At 33.3% G+C, this 13,166-nt stretch overlaps 1 protein-coding gene and 4 non-coding genes across 6 annotated transcripts in view; all 5 read right to left on the bottom strand.

Moving 5' to 3' along the window:
* The window catches only part of LOC141393987 (uncharacterized), a 402,117-nt gene that overhangs the window by 95,726 nt on the left and 293,225 nt on the right, over nucleotides 1-13,166 (bottom strand). The window lies entirely within an intron of this gene.
* On the bottom strand, nucleotides 10,234-10,359 carry TRNAL-CAA (transfer RNA leucine (anticodon CAA)). Its single transcript has 2 exons — nucleotides 10,322-10,359; nucleotides 10,234-10,278 (listed from the first exon to the last, which is right to left on the bottom strand). It is a non-coding gene; the product is annotated as a tRNA-Leu (tRNA).
* TRNAL-CAA (transfer RNA leucine (anticodon CAA)) lies at nucleotides 11,831-11,957 on the bottom strand. Its single transcript has 2 exons — nucleotides 11,920-11,957; nucleotides 11,831-11,875 (listed from the first exon to the last, which is right to left on the bottom strand). It is a non-coding gene; the product is annotated as a tRNA-Leu (tRNA).
* Nucleotides 12,115-12,240, bottom strand: TRNAL-CAA (transfer RNA leucine (anticodon CAA)). The gene is made up of 2 exons: nucleotides 12,203-12,240; nucleotides 12,115-12,159 (listed from the first exon to the last, which is right to left on the bottom strand). It is a non-coding gene; the product is annotated as a tRNA-Leu (tRNA).
* TRNAL-CAA (transfer RNA leucine (anticodon CAA)) lies at nucleotides 12,542-12,668 on the bottom strand. Its single transcript has 2 exons — nucleotides 12,631-12,668; nucleotides 12,542-12,586 (listed from the first exon to the last, which is right to left on the bottom strand). It is a non-coding gene; the product is annotated as a tRNA-Leu (tRNA).

Here is a 13,166-nt window from a genome sequence, read left to right as displayed (position 1 = left end):
TCCTGGAATTGGAGATAGACCCAGAGCCAGATTGAACAGAAGAACAAACATAAAAACAAAATAATAAACACTGTTAGAACAACAACAACATGAGTCCATCTATTCTACCGTAGATGGCCAATGAGCCCATCTACTCTACCGTAGATGGCCAATGAGCCCATCTACTCTACCGTAGATGGCCAATGAGCCCATCTACTCTACCGTAGATGGCCAATGAGCCCATCTACTCTACCGTAGATGGCCAATGAGCCCATCTACTCTACCGTAGATGGCCAATGAGCCCATCTACTCTACCGTAGATGGCCAATGAGCCCATCTACTCTACCGTAGATGGCCAATGAGCCCATCTACTCTACCGTAGATGGCCAATGAGCCCATCTACTCTACCGTAGATGGCCAATGAGCCCATCTACTCTACCGTAGATGGCCAATGAGCCCATCTACTCTACCGTAGATGGCCAATGAGCCCATCTACTCTACCGTAGATGGCCAATGAGCCCATCTACTCTACCGTAGATGGCCAATGAGCCCATCTACTCTACCGTAGATGGCCAATGAGCCCATCTACTCTACCGTAGATGGCCAATGAGCCCATCTACTCTACCGTAGATGGCCAATGAGCCCATCTACTCTACCGTAGATGGCCAATGAGCCCATCTACTCTACCGTAGATGGCCAATGAGCCCATCTACTCTACCGTAGATGGCCAATGAGCCCATCTACTCTACCGTAGATGGCCAATGAGCCCATCTACTCTACCGTAGATGGCCAATGAGCCCATCTACTCTACCGTAGATGGCCAATGAGCCCATCTACTCTACCGTAGATGGCCAATGAGCCCATCTACTCTACCGTAGATGGCCAATGAGCCCATCTACTCTACCGTAGATGGCCAATGAGCCCATCTACTCTACCGTAGATGGCCAATGAGCCCATCTACTCTACCGTAGATGGCCAATGAGCCCATCTACTCTACCGTAGATGGCCAATGAGCCCATCTACTCTACCGTAGATGGCCAATGAGCCCCTCTACTCTACCGTAGATGGCCAATGAGCCCATCTACTCTACCGTAGATGGCCAATGAGCCCATCTACTCTACCGTAGATGGCCAATGAGCCCATCTACTCTACCGTAGATGGCCAATGAGCCCATCTACTCTACCGTAGATGGCCAATGAGCCCAACTACTCTACCGTAGATGACCAATGAGCCCATCTACTCTACCGTAGATGGCCAATGAGCCCATCTACTCTACCGTAGATGGCCAATGAGCCCATCTACTCTACCGTAGATGGCCAATGAGCCCATCTACTCTACCGTAGATGACCAATGAGCCCATCTACTCTACCGTAGATGGCCAATGAGCACATCTACTCTACCGTAGATGGCCAATGAGCCCATCTACTCTACCGTAGATGGCCAATGAGCCCATCTACTCTACCGTAGATGACCAATGAGCCCATCTACTCTACCGTAGATGGCCAATGAGCCCATCTACTCTACCGTAGATGGCCAATGAGCCCATCTACTCTACCGTAGATGGCCAATGAGCCCATCTACTCTACCGTAGATGACCAATGAGCCCATCTACTCTACCGTAGATGGCCAATGAGCCCATGTACTCTACCGTAGATGGCCAATGAGCCCATCTACTCTACCGTAGATGGCCAATGAGCCCATCTACTCTACCGTAGATGGCCAATGAGCCCATCTACTCTACCGTAGATGACCAATGAGCCCATCTACTCTACCGTAGATGGCCAATGAGCCCATGTACTCTACCGTAGATGGCCAATGAGCCCATCTACTCTACCGTAGATGGCCAATGAGCCCATCTACTCTACCGTAGATGGCCAATGAGCCCATCTACTCTACCGTAGATGGCCAATGAGCCCATCTACTCTACCGTAGATGGCCAATGAGCCCATCTACTCTACCGTAGATGGCCAATGAGCCCATCTACTCTACCGTAGATGGCCAATGAGCCCATCTACTCTACCGTAGATGGCCAATGAGCCCATCTACTCTACCGTAGATGACCAATGAGCCCATCTACTCTACCGTAGATGGCCAATGAGCCCATGTACTCTACCGTAGATGGCCAATGAGCCCATCTACTCTACCGTAGATGGCCAATGAGCCCATCTACTCTACCGTAGATGGCCAATGAGCCCATCTACTCTACCGTAGATGACCAATGAGCCCATCTACTCTACCGTAGATGGCCAATGAGCCCATGTACTCTACCGTAGATGGCCAATGAGCCCATCTACTCTACCGTAGATGGCCAATGAGCCCATCTACTCTACCGTAGATGGCCAATGAGCCCATCTACCAATGAGCCTATCTACTCTACCGTAGATGGCCAATGAGCCCATCTACTCTACCGTAGATGGCCAATGAGCCCATCTACTCTACCGTAGATGGCCAATGAGCCCATCTACTCTACCGTAGATGGCCAATGAGCCCATCTACTCTACCGTAGATGGCCAATGAGCCCATCTACTCTACCGTAGATGGCCAATGAGCCCATCTACTCTACCGTAGATGGCCAATGAGCCCATCTACTCTACCGTAGATGGCCAATGAGCCCATCTACTCTACCGTAGATGGCCAATGAGCCCATCTACTCTACCGTAGATGGCCAATGAGCCCATCTACTCTACCGTAGATGGCCAATGAGCCCATCTACTCTACCGTAGATGGCCAATGAGCCCATCTACTCTACCGTAGATGGCCAATGAGCCCATCTACTCTACCGTAGATGGCCAATGAGCCCATCTACTCTACCGTAGATGGCCAATGAGCCCATCTACTCTACCGTAGATGGCCAATGAGCCCATCTACTCTACCGTAGATGGCCAATGAGCCCATCTACTCTACCGTAGATGGCCAATGAGCCCATCTACTCTACCGTAGATGGCCAATGAGCCCATCTACTCTACCGTAGATGGCCAATGAGCCCATCTACTCTACCGTAGATGGCCAATGAGCCCATCTACTCTACCGTAGATGGCCAATGAGCCCATCTACTCTACCGTAGATGGCCAATGAGCCCAACTACTCTACCGTTGATGACCAATGAGCCCATCTACTCTACCGTAGATGGCCAATGAGCCCATCTACTCTACCGTAGATGGCCAATGAGCCCATCTACTCTACCGTAGATGGCCAATGAGCCCATCTACTCTACCGTAGATGGCCAATGAGCCCATCTACTCTACCGTAGATGACCAATGAGCCCATCTACTCTACCGTAGATGGCCAATGAGCACATCTACTCTACCGTAGATGGCCAATGAGCCCATCTACTCTACCGTAGATGGCCAATGAGCCCATCTACTCTACCGTAGATGGCCAATGAGCCCATCTACTCTACCGTAGATGGCCAATGAGCCCATCTACTCTACCGTAGATGGCCAATGAGCCCATCTACTCTACCGTAGATGGCCAATGAGCCCATCTACTCTACCGTAGATGACCAATGAGCCCATCTACTCTACCGTAGATGGCCAATGAGCCCATGTACTCTACCGTAGATGGCCAATGAGCCCATCTACTCTACCGTAGATGGCCAATGAGCCCATCTACTCTACCGTAGATGGCCAATGAGCCCATCTACTCTACCGTAGATGGCCAATGAGCCCATCTACTCTACCGTAGATGACCAATGAGCCCATCTACTCTACCGTAGATGGCCAATGAGCCCATGTACTCTACCGTAGATGGCCAATGAGCCCATCTACTCTACCGTAGATGGCCAATGAGCCCATCTACTCTACCGTAGATGGCCAATGAGCCCATCTACTCTACCGTAGATGGCCAATGAGCCCATCTACCAATGAGCCTATCTACTCTACCTTAGATGGCCAATGAGCCCATCTACTCTACCGTAGATGGCCAATGAGCCCATCTACTCTACCGTAGATGGCCAATGAGCCCATCTACTCTACCGTAGATGGCCAATGAGACCATCTACTTTTCCGTAGAAGGCCTATGAGACCCTCTACTCTACAACAACCAATTATATATGTATACATGCAAGTGCAATTAAAATACATAGGTTTTGATTGGCCTTGCCGCTTAAAAAAAAACTTCCTATCGCACATTTGCAGCAACATATTCGCCCACTGTTCCGCACATAAGTGATCAATATTTAACTCACTTAGCCAAAATGAATTCTTCAACTTGTAAAAATGAATTCACTTCTGTCATTTATCACAAACACGCCTCACTTTGGAGATCATTATTTCGCTTTTTTGTGCTTAAAAGACTCGACACTTGAGTTGACTATATTTGGCAATTATTATTCGGCAATATGTGCACAGCAGTCGAACTAAAAAATTGAAAAATTCACAACAACAACAACAATGAACATACCTACCTACCCAACTACTAACCAAGTAACATTCATTCATACACGTTATTCATTCAACAATTCCAAGTGTCGTATTGCCAGGCACTGCTGAATACATTTTTTATTGAATATTTTTTGGGCATTTTTTTGTGAATGTGTTTTTTTTTCAGCGTGTCGTTTGTCATCTGCAGTTGCAGTTTTATTGTAGGAGCGCTGTTAGCGTTGTTGCTGTTCTTGCTATTTGACATTGCATTGTAGTTTATTACGGCTGTCATGTTAACACTTTGTTCGTCTGTCGTTTTTTTTTCGGTGTGTTTGTTGTGTTGGAACATGTGTGTTTTATTACTATGACATTAAGATATTTATTTGGCCAAGTCTTAACGTTGTTGTTGCGCTGTGCTATTGTTTTGTGTGTGACTGTAGTGCACTTTTGCACATTTTTTTTCTTTGCCAACATTTAATGCAAATAAAGAAAAAAAATAAACTCAAAGAGTTACTCGTTTTACATTTTAAAGTTTATTGGGTTAATAAACTTTTCGCCGTAGCTATTTATAGCCATTTAAATAAAGTTGTCATTTACGTTTCGTCGTATCAATTTGTTTATCTCAATTAATTCCGTAAGAAGAGTGGAGGTGGAACAGAAAACAGGCGAACACAGGGCATTATTGATATAATAATTCTAAACGAAGGGGGAAGGGTTTTGGTAGTATGTCTTTTTAGATGAAAGAGGCGCAATTCCATCCCGGCTAGGGACTTGAGGACCTTGTTTTTATTTCTCATCTTATCGCAGATAGCTGTAGCATGCATAAGCTATAGAATGTGACCTCCAGGACTTGGGCTATTTAGTTGTAATTATCTCAATACTGTCGGGAGGGCGTGGAATTGCAGAAAGGCAGACGTAAAGCGGACCCGTAAATATTTTTAAAAATCCCTAAATTTGGTGTTTCTTTGGAAAAGCCGAAAAGTGAGTGTGATTCTCATTCATATGAGAATACTAGACACTTAAAGAGTTCGGTTTTTCGCTAAAAAGGCATCATTTCAAAAACTGAGAAGCCAATTGATAATTCCCTTCGCCGGGATGAAATCATGATATTGGTAGCGATCAGTAAAATTTTGCAACACTGTCAGTTCGTTTTGAAAAACATTACTCTCTGTAATAGAGGGTAATAAATGAAGTTGAGCCAATGGGGGAATACTCCACTCAAACAATCGGAAATATTTTTTTAAAAAAATCAGGAATTACTGAAGAATATGTTTAATAAAGTTCACGTATTATTGAAGAATATTATTAATAAAGTTCTCGCATGATTGATGAACATTTTTAATAAAATTCACGTATTATTGAAGAATATTTTTAATAAAATTCAAGAATTATTGAAGAATATTTTTAATAAAATTCAAGAATTATTGAAGCATATTTTTAATAAAATTCAAGAATTATTAAAACATATTTTTAAAAAAGTTCAAGAATTATTAAAATTTTTTTTTTTAATCCACGAATTATTAAATTTTTTTTTTTTAAATCCACGAATTATTGAAAAATATTTTTGTAAAAAATCCACGAATTATTCAAAAATATTTTTTAAAAAATCCACGAATTATTCAAAAATATTTTTTAAAAAATCCACGAATTATTCAAAAATATTTTTTTTTTAAAAAATCCACAAATTATTAAAAAATATTTTTTAAAAAATCCACGAATTATTAAAAAATCTTTTTTAAAAATCCACGAATTATTAAAAAATATTTTTTTTAATAAATCCACGAATTGTTGAAACAATGTTTTTTTAATCCTCGAATTATTGAAAACTATTTTTTAAAAAATTCACGATTTTGTTGTTTTTAAAAGCGTATTTGTTTCTAAAAAACCACGATTTTGTCGGTTTTAAAAAAATATTTTTGTTTTTAAAAAAATCTACTATTTTTAAAAAAAAGAATATTTTTGTTTAAAAAATCCACGATTTATAATTTTTTTTGTTTTTAAAAAAATCTACGATTTACAAAAAAATATTTTTGTTTTAAAAAATTCACGAATTATGAAAAAATAATTTTTTTTTAAAAAAATTCCCGATTTGTGAAAAAATATTTTTTCAATCCAGGATTTATGATTTTTTTTTTAAAATCGATTTAATAAAAAATATTTTTGTTTTTAAAAGATCCACGATTTATGAAAAAGTATTTTCTTTAAATCAACGATTTATGAAAAATATTTTTTTTAAATCAACGAATTATAAAAAAAAAAATACTTTTCAAAAAATTCAAGATTTATAAAAAAAAATATTTTTTTTTTAAATTCACAATATATGAAGAAATATTTATTTTTAATCCAGGATTTATGAAAAATTTTTAATCATATCAACGATTTATGAAAAATATATATTTTTTTTTAAATCAGCGATTTCTATTTTTTTTTAAACAAAGATTTATAATAAAATATTTCTTTCAAAAAACTGACGATTTATGAAAAAATATTTTTTTAAAAAATTCACGATTTATGAAAAAATATTTTTTTAAAAAATTCACGATTTATGAAAAAATATTTTTTTAATCCAGGATTTATGAAAAATGTTTTTTTTTTTTTTAAATCAACAATTTATGAAAAATATTTTTTGTTTTAAAATCAACGATTTATGAAAAATACTTTTTTAAAACCACGACTTATGAAAAAATATTTTTTTTTTTTTTGTTTAAATCAAATCATGGATTTGATATGGAAAAAATATTTTTTAAAAAAATCCACGATTTATGAAAATGGACTTCTTGCGACAACAAATTCGTTGCTGTAACAGTGAAATGATTTTTATTTTTAAAAGATCCACGATTTATAAAAAAATATTTTTGTTTAAAAAAATTATAAAAAATTATAAAAAAATTTAATTATAAATTAAATTATAAAAAAATTTAATTATAAATTAAATTATAAAAAAATTTAATTATAAATTAAATTATAAAAAAATTTAAAAAAAAAATCCACGATTAAAGCAAAAATATTTTTGTTTTTAAAATATCCACGATTTATGAAAAATATTTTTGCTTTTAAAATATCCACGATTTATGAAAAATATTTTTGTTTTTAAAATATCCACGATTTATAAAAAATAGGTTTGTTTTTAAAATATCCACGATTTATGAAAAAATATTTTTTAAAAAATCCACGATTTATGAACAAAAAAAAAAAAAAAATTTAAAAATCCACGATATATGAACAAAAAAAAAAAATTTTTCAAAAAATCCACGATTTATGCAAAAATATTTTTGTTTTTAAAAAAATCCACGATTTATAAAAAAAATTTTGTTTTTAAAAGTCCACGATTTATGAAAAAATATTTTTTTAACAAAAATTCACGATTTATGAAAAAATATTTCACGATTTATGAAAAATATTTTTTATACGATTTATGTTTTTTTTTTAAATTCACGATTTATGATTTTTTTAAATTCACGATTTATGATTTTTTTAAATCCACGATTTATGAAAAAATAGTTTTTTTTAATTCACGATTCATGAAAAAATATTTAAAAAAATCTGCGATAGAAAATACGTTTTTTTAATTCACAATTAATTAACAAATATTTTTTTAATTAAAAAATATTTTTTTGTTTTTAAAAAAAATCTACGATTTGCAAAAAAAATATTTTTGTTTTAAAAAATTCACGATTAATGAAAAAAACAATTTTTAAAAAAAATCGCGATTTATGAAAAATATTTTTTCAATACAGGATTTATGAATTTTTTTTAAATCGATTTACAAAAAATTTTTTTGTTTTAAAAATATCCACGATTTATGAACAAATATTCTTTAAATCAACGATTTATGAAAAATATTTTTTTTTTTAAATCAACGAATTATAAAAAAATATTTTTCAAACAATTCAAGATTTATAAAAAAATATTTTTTTTAAATTCGCAATATATGAAAACATATTTTTTTTAATCCAGGATTTTTTTTTGAATACAAAGATTTGTAATAAAATATTTCTTTTCAAAAAATTCACGATTTATGAAAAAATATTTTTTAAAAAATTCACGATTTATGAAAAAAATATTTTTTTAATCCAGGATTTATGAAAAATATTTTTTGTTTTAAAATCAACGATTTATGAAAAATATTTTTTAAATCCACGACTTATGAAAAAATATTTTTTTAAAAAATCAAATCATGGATTTGATATGAAAAAAATAATTTTTAAAAAAATTCATGATGGACTTCTTGCGACAACAAATTCGTCGCTGTAACAGTGAAATGATTTGTATTTTTAAAAAATCCACGATTTATAAAAACTATTTTTGTTTTAAAAAGTCCACGATTTATGAAAAAATATTTCACGATTTATAAAAAATATTTTGTTAAATCCACGATTTATGTTTTTATTTTTTAAATTCATGATTTATGATTTTTTTAAATCCACGATTTATGAAAAATAGTTTTTTTTAATTCACTATTCATGAAAAAATATTTACAAAAATCTACGATAGAAAATACGTTTTTTTTAAATTCTAATTAATAAAATATTTTTTTTTAAGAATCCACGATTTATGAAAAAATATTTTTTTTAATCCATGATCCACTCTACTGGGTTTGGACTTCTTGTTACCGAATTTGTTGTCGCTGTAACAGTGAAGTGATTTGTTTGTATGTTCGTTTTTCTGCTTTATCTGGCTCTGGGACTATCTCCAGTTCTATGAATGTGACTGCTTCGATGGGATTTAACTACTTTGTTTTTAAAAAATCAACGATTTACAAAAAATATTTTGGTTTCTAAAAAAATCCACTATAAATAAAAAAATATTTTGGTTCTTAAAAAAAATCCACTACAAATAAAAAAATATTTTGGGTCTTAAAAAAATCCACTACAATAAAAAAATATTTTGGTTTTAAAAAAAATTACAATTTATATTTTTTTTTTAAATCCACGATTTATGAAAAAAATATTTTTTTTAATCCACGATTTATGAAAAAGATATTTTTTTTAATCCACGATTTATGAAAAAGTATTTGTTTTTAAATATTCACGATTTATGAAAAATATATTTTTTAACAAAATCCACGATTTATAAAAAAATATTTTTTTAAAAAATCCACGATTTATGAAAAATTATTTTTTTAAATATAAAAAATATTTTTTAAAAAAATCCACGATTTTTGAAAAAATATTTTTTTAATCCACGATCCACTCTAGGGGGTTTGGACTTGGTGAGATGGTCTAACCCAAGAGAAACAATGGGTTGCCAGGTGACGTCATTTGTCAGACGAGGTGACACGATGGTTATGTCTGTGACACTCTCCGCTAATTCTGTTAGGGGCGTCCTAATAGACAAAGCAAAACGTATGGAAGCATCTTCCCATAAGTAGAAACTTTCGTTGTATAAAATTATGAAAATAGCGGTTTTGGTGCAGTCTCAGAATCTATTACGAAGATTTTGACCACAAGTTCAAATCTACTCGGCTGTGTGTGCCTCGGTAAAGCCTTGGACAAAGCTGAAAAGTTGTCAATACCTGGAGCCTATTTCACAAATTAGAGCTTTTAAAGGTAATAGAAACACATGCATTACTTTCTGATTCATTTGTATTTAAAATGGGTCAAATCGGTTCGAGCTTTGGTATATACCGCATATAAGGAAGGGTAAAGCCCGATTATAAGAATTTCTTGGTTTTTTAATTTTTTTCAAGGAGGTATAACAGTTCCTAAAATGGCATTTTAAATTACAGGAGCTGGCAAGGATGTCCTTTAGTGTTAGAAGAGTTGCACAAGAAGGTCGTTCAAATAAACCTTCAGTACGAGTAGATATGATGCCACAGAGATATTCAATAATAAAAATAAATGAAAAATATATATTAAAAATAAAAAAATCAAATAAAAAACAAAAAATAATTTGTCAGGAGTGGGATTTGAACCCACGCCCTCAGAGAGGACCAGAAGTCTCGCTATTACAAATTCTGTTGAACAGAACAAGCTGTTACACTTGAGTCTGGCGCCTTAGACCGCTCGGCCATCCTGACCTATAGGCATTCACCGGAAAAAACATACCACAACACATTACGACAAATACGATTATCTCGACAAATATGGAATCAGTGTTCACACTATCTACCCTGATAAGTTTTAATTTATCACAACAATTGCTTCTAGTTGGATTTACCCAAAGACTATGTCGTCATTGCCACTTCAATTTGTTTTCATTTTCATAATTATGATTATTTCCATTTATTTTTTGGTATTTATTTAATTTAATACCCCGACATTGCTACCATAGTAGTCGCCGTTCTCGTCCGTCGTCAGTCTTGTGGTATTAGTTTCAGTAATTATACATAAATTAGCGTCTTCTCTCTTGCCCATTGTTGTTGTACATTGTTGTAATGTACAAAACAAAATCATTACCTAAGCGAATATAATTTAACAATGAATTACAACATTTTCCTTTTGTATTTTTCATGATGATCTTACAACACCACAGAAGAAAACGCAATGTGGAAGAGTTGGATTTTTTTATTTGTAGAAAAAATGTTGCAAATAAATAACAAACATTAATATTTAATTGTATAAAATGTGGAGAATAGCGTGACTTTGATAGGTAGATGTAGAAGAGAGGTTGTAGCGCATTTGTTTTGTGGAAGCAAATCATAAATCATATTAATTGAAAAATTGTTTGGTAAACAATTGTTAGTCAGGCAAAGAGAACGAACCAACTAAGGAAGAAATAAAACGAGAAAATTTGATAATTCATTCCTTCATTTCCTCATCTGAGACGTAATTGAAAAATGAGATACAGCTTAATTGATATACGAGAAGCCTACTGAAATTATCAAACTCTATCTTAATCAAAACATGCGAAATTACCTGAAAGACTTAAGGGTACATAATTCCTAAAATAAAAACTATACAGAGTACCTTTCTTCAACAATTTTAGTACAGAGCACACAACGGGCATAATCTAGCTTAAGTGTATGTCCACCAGGACATGTGGCGATTATCACACCTCTTTTTAACCTAACCTGTTCAATATGTTTCTGTAAACCTCAGGTTAGGTTACTTTTGGATTTATCGATTTTGATAATTTCTTCCTTGTTTGACGTCTAATTGTATTATAAAAAGTTCAATATCTGTTCCCTATTGGTGTGGTGTTGTTTGCTATTTTTATGCTTCTTTCCCTGGTTAATTTCAACGCAGACACGGTGTGATGGTCTGCTTGTTTGCCACAATATACATAGATTTTTTATCAACACTTACCCGCGCTATTGGAATCGATAATTTCAAAATCTTTAAGAAATATTTCTCCCAATAATTGTAAATAACTATTTGCCTCATGAGATTTCAATGATATACTTGGTTGTAGGAGTAATCTTATAAGAACTTATACTCCTTTACTGGAGACAGACACATCCTTGCGATATTCTTCTTAATATATCTTTGTTGCTAATTTTAAATTTTAATTGAAGATTTTTTAGAGTAGTATCGAATCAAAAACTTGTTTGTCAGGAGTGGGATTTGAACCCACGCCCTCAGAGAGGACCAGAAGTCTCGCTACTACCAATTCTGTTGAAACAGAACAAGTTATTACACTTGAGTCTGGCGCCTTAGACCGCTCGGCCATCCTGACCTGTGCGATACTAAGTAAAAAATTTTATATTTGTATCGTTTTCCACTAAATTCAATGGATTTTAAATTAATTGGAATTATTTGAAAGTTTTTGAGATTTCACAGCATTTTTTATTGTAATAAAAAAATAACAAAACATTTATATGAAAAAAGTGTATTGTCAGGAGTGGGATTTGAACCCACGCCCTCAGAGAGGACCAGAAATCTCTATATCACAAATTCTGTTGAACAGAACAAGTTGTTACACTTGAGTCTGGCGCCTTAGACCGCTCGGCCATCCTGACTTGCGGCATGCAATGTGAGAATTGGCAGAAACAATATTTAAAATGCTTTTATAAAACATAAAAAAAACTAATTATATGATATACATACATATAAATATGATATAATTTTATTATTTTTTATTTATTATTATTTTGTATTATTATTTTACTTCTTATTTAAGATTTTCATTAAACAATATAATTCCTAAAATTTGTACCACCATATTCTTATACCTAAATTTTTCGTAACAATGTTCGATAGTTTTGAAAGCTTTGCTTTTAATTTTAGCACAACTGAACTGAACCGTTTAAAAAAAGTTTTTGTCAGGAGTGGGATTTGAACCCACGCCCTCAGAGAGGACCAGAAGTCTCACTTATTACAAATTCTGTTGAACAGAACAAGTTGTTACACTTGAGTCTGGCGCCTTAGACCGCTCGGCCATCCTGACCCGCGAAACACCCCAAAAAAGACTTCCAACTTCAAATTTTGTCCAAACAATATTGAATATTATTGAATTGTAGGTATGTACATATAATTTAGAATAACTAATTTAAAAACTAACTAATAGTTGTAATTTTATAATTTTCTTTTTTTTTTAATTTTTTATATTTGCATCAATTTTTGTTTATTTTTTATGCCTTTTTTATTTTTTTCAATTTCTGCTTTATTTTATTATTTTTCATTTTCACAATTTTTATTTTATTTTTTTATAATTTTTTTTTTATTTTATACATTTATTTTTTTTGTAAAATTTTAATTTTTTATAAAGTTTTTTTATTATTTGTTTGAAAATAATAATATATTATTTATAAATTTTTTATCTTTTAATTTAATCAATTTTTTTTCTTTGTTTCATTTTTTTGTTTTTTTTTTATTTATTGAATATTATAAGAAAAACTAATTTAAAAACTATCTAATAATTTTCATTTTATAATTGTTTTTTATT

This window comes from Musca autumnalis, unplaced genomic scaffold (assembly GCF_047663935.1).
Source record: "Musca autumnalis isolate F117 unplaced genomic scaffold, ASM4766393v1 scaffold_2, whole genome shotgun sequence".
Lineage (NCBI taxonomy): Eukaryota > Metazoa > Arthropoda > Insecta > Diptera > Muscidae > Musca > Musca autumnalis.
Note: the sequence above shows the minus strand (reverse complement) of the source record. Positions and strands in the feature narration are given on the sequence as shown.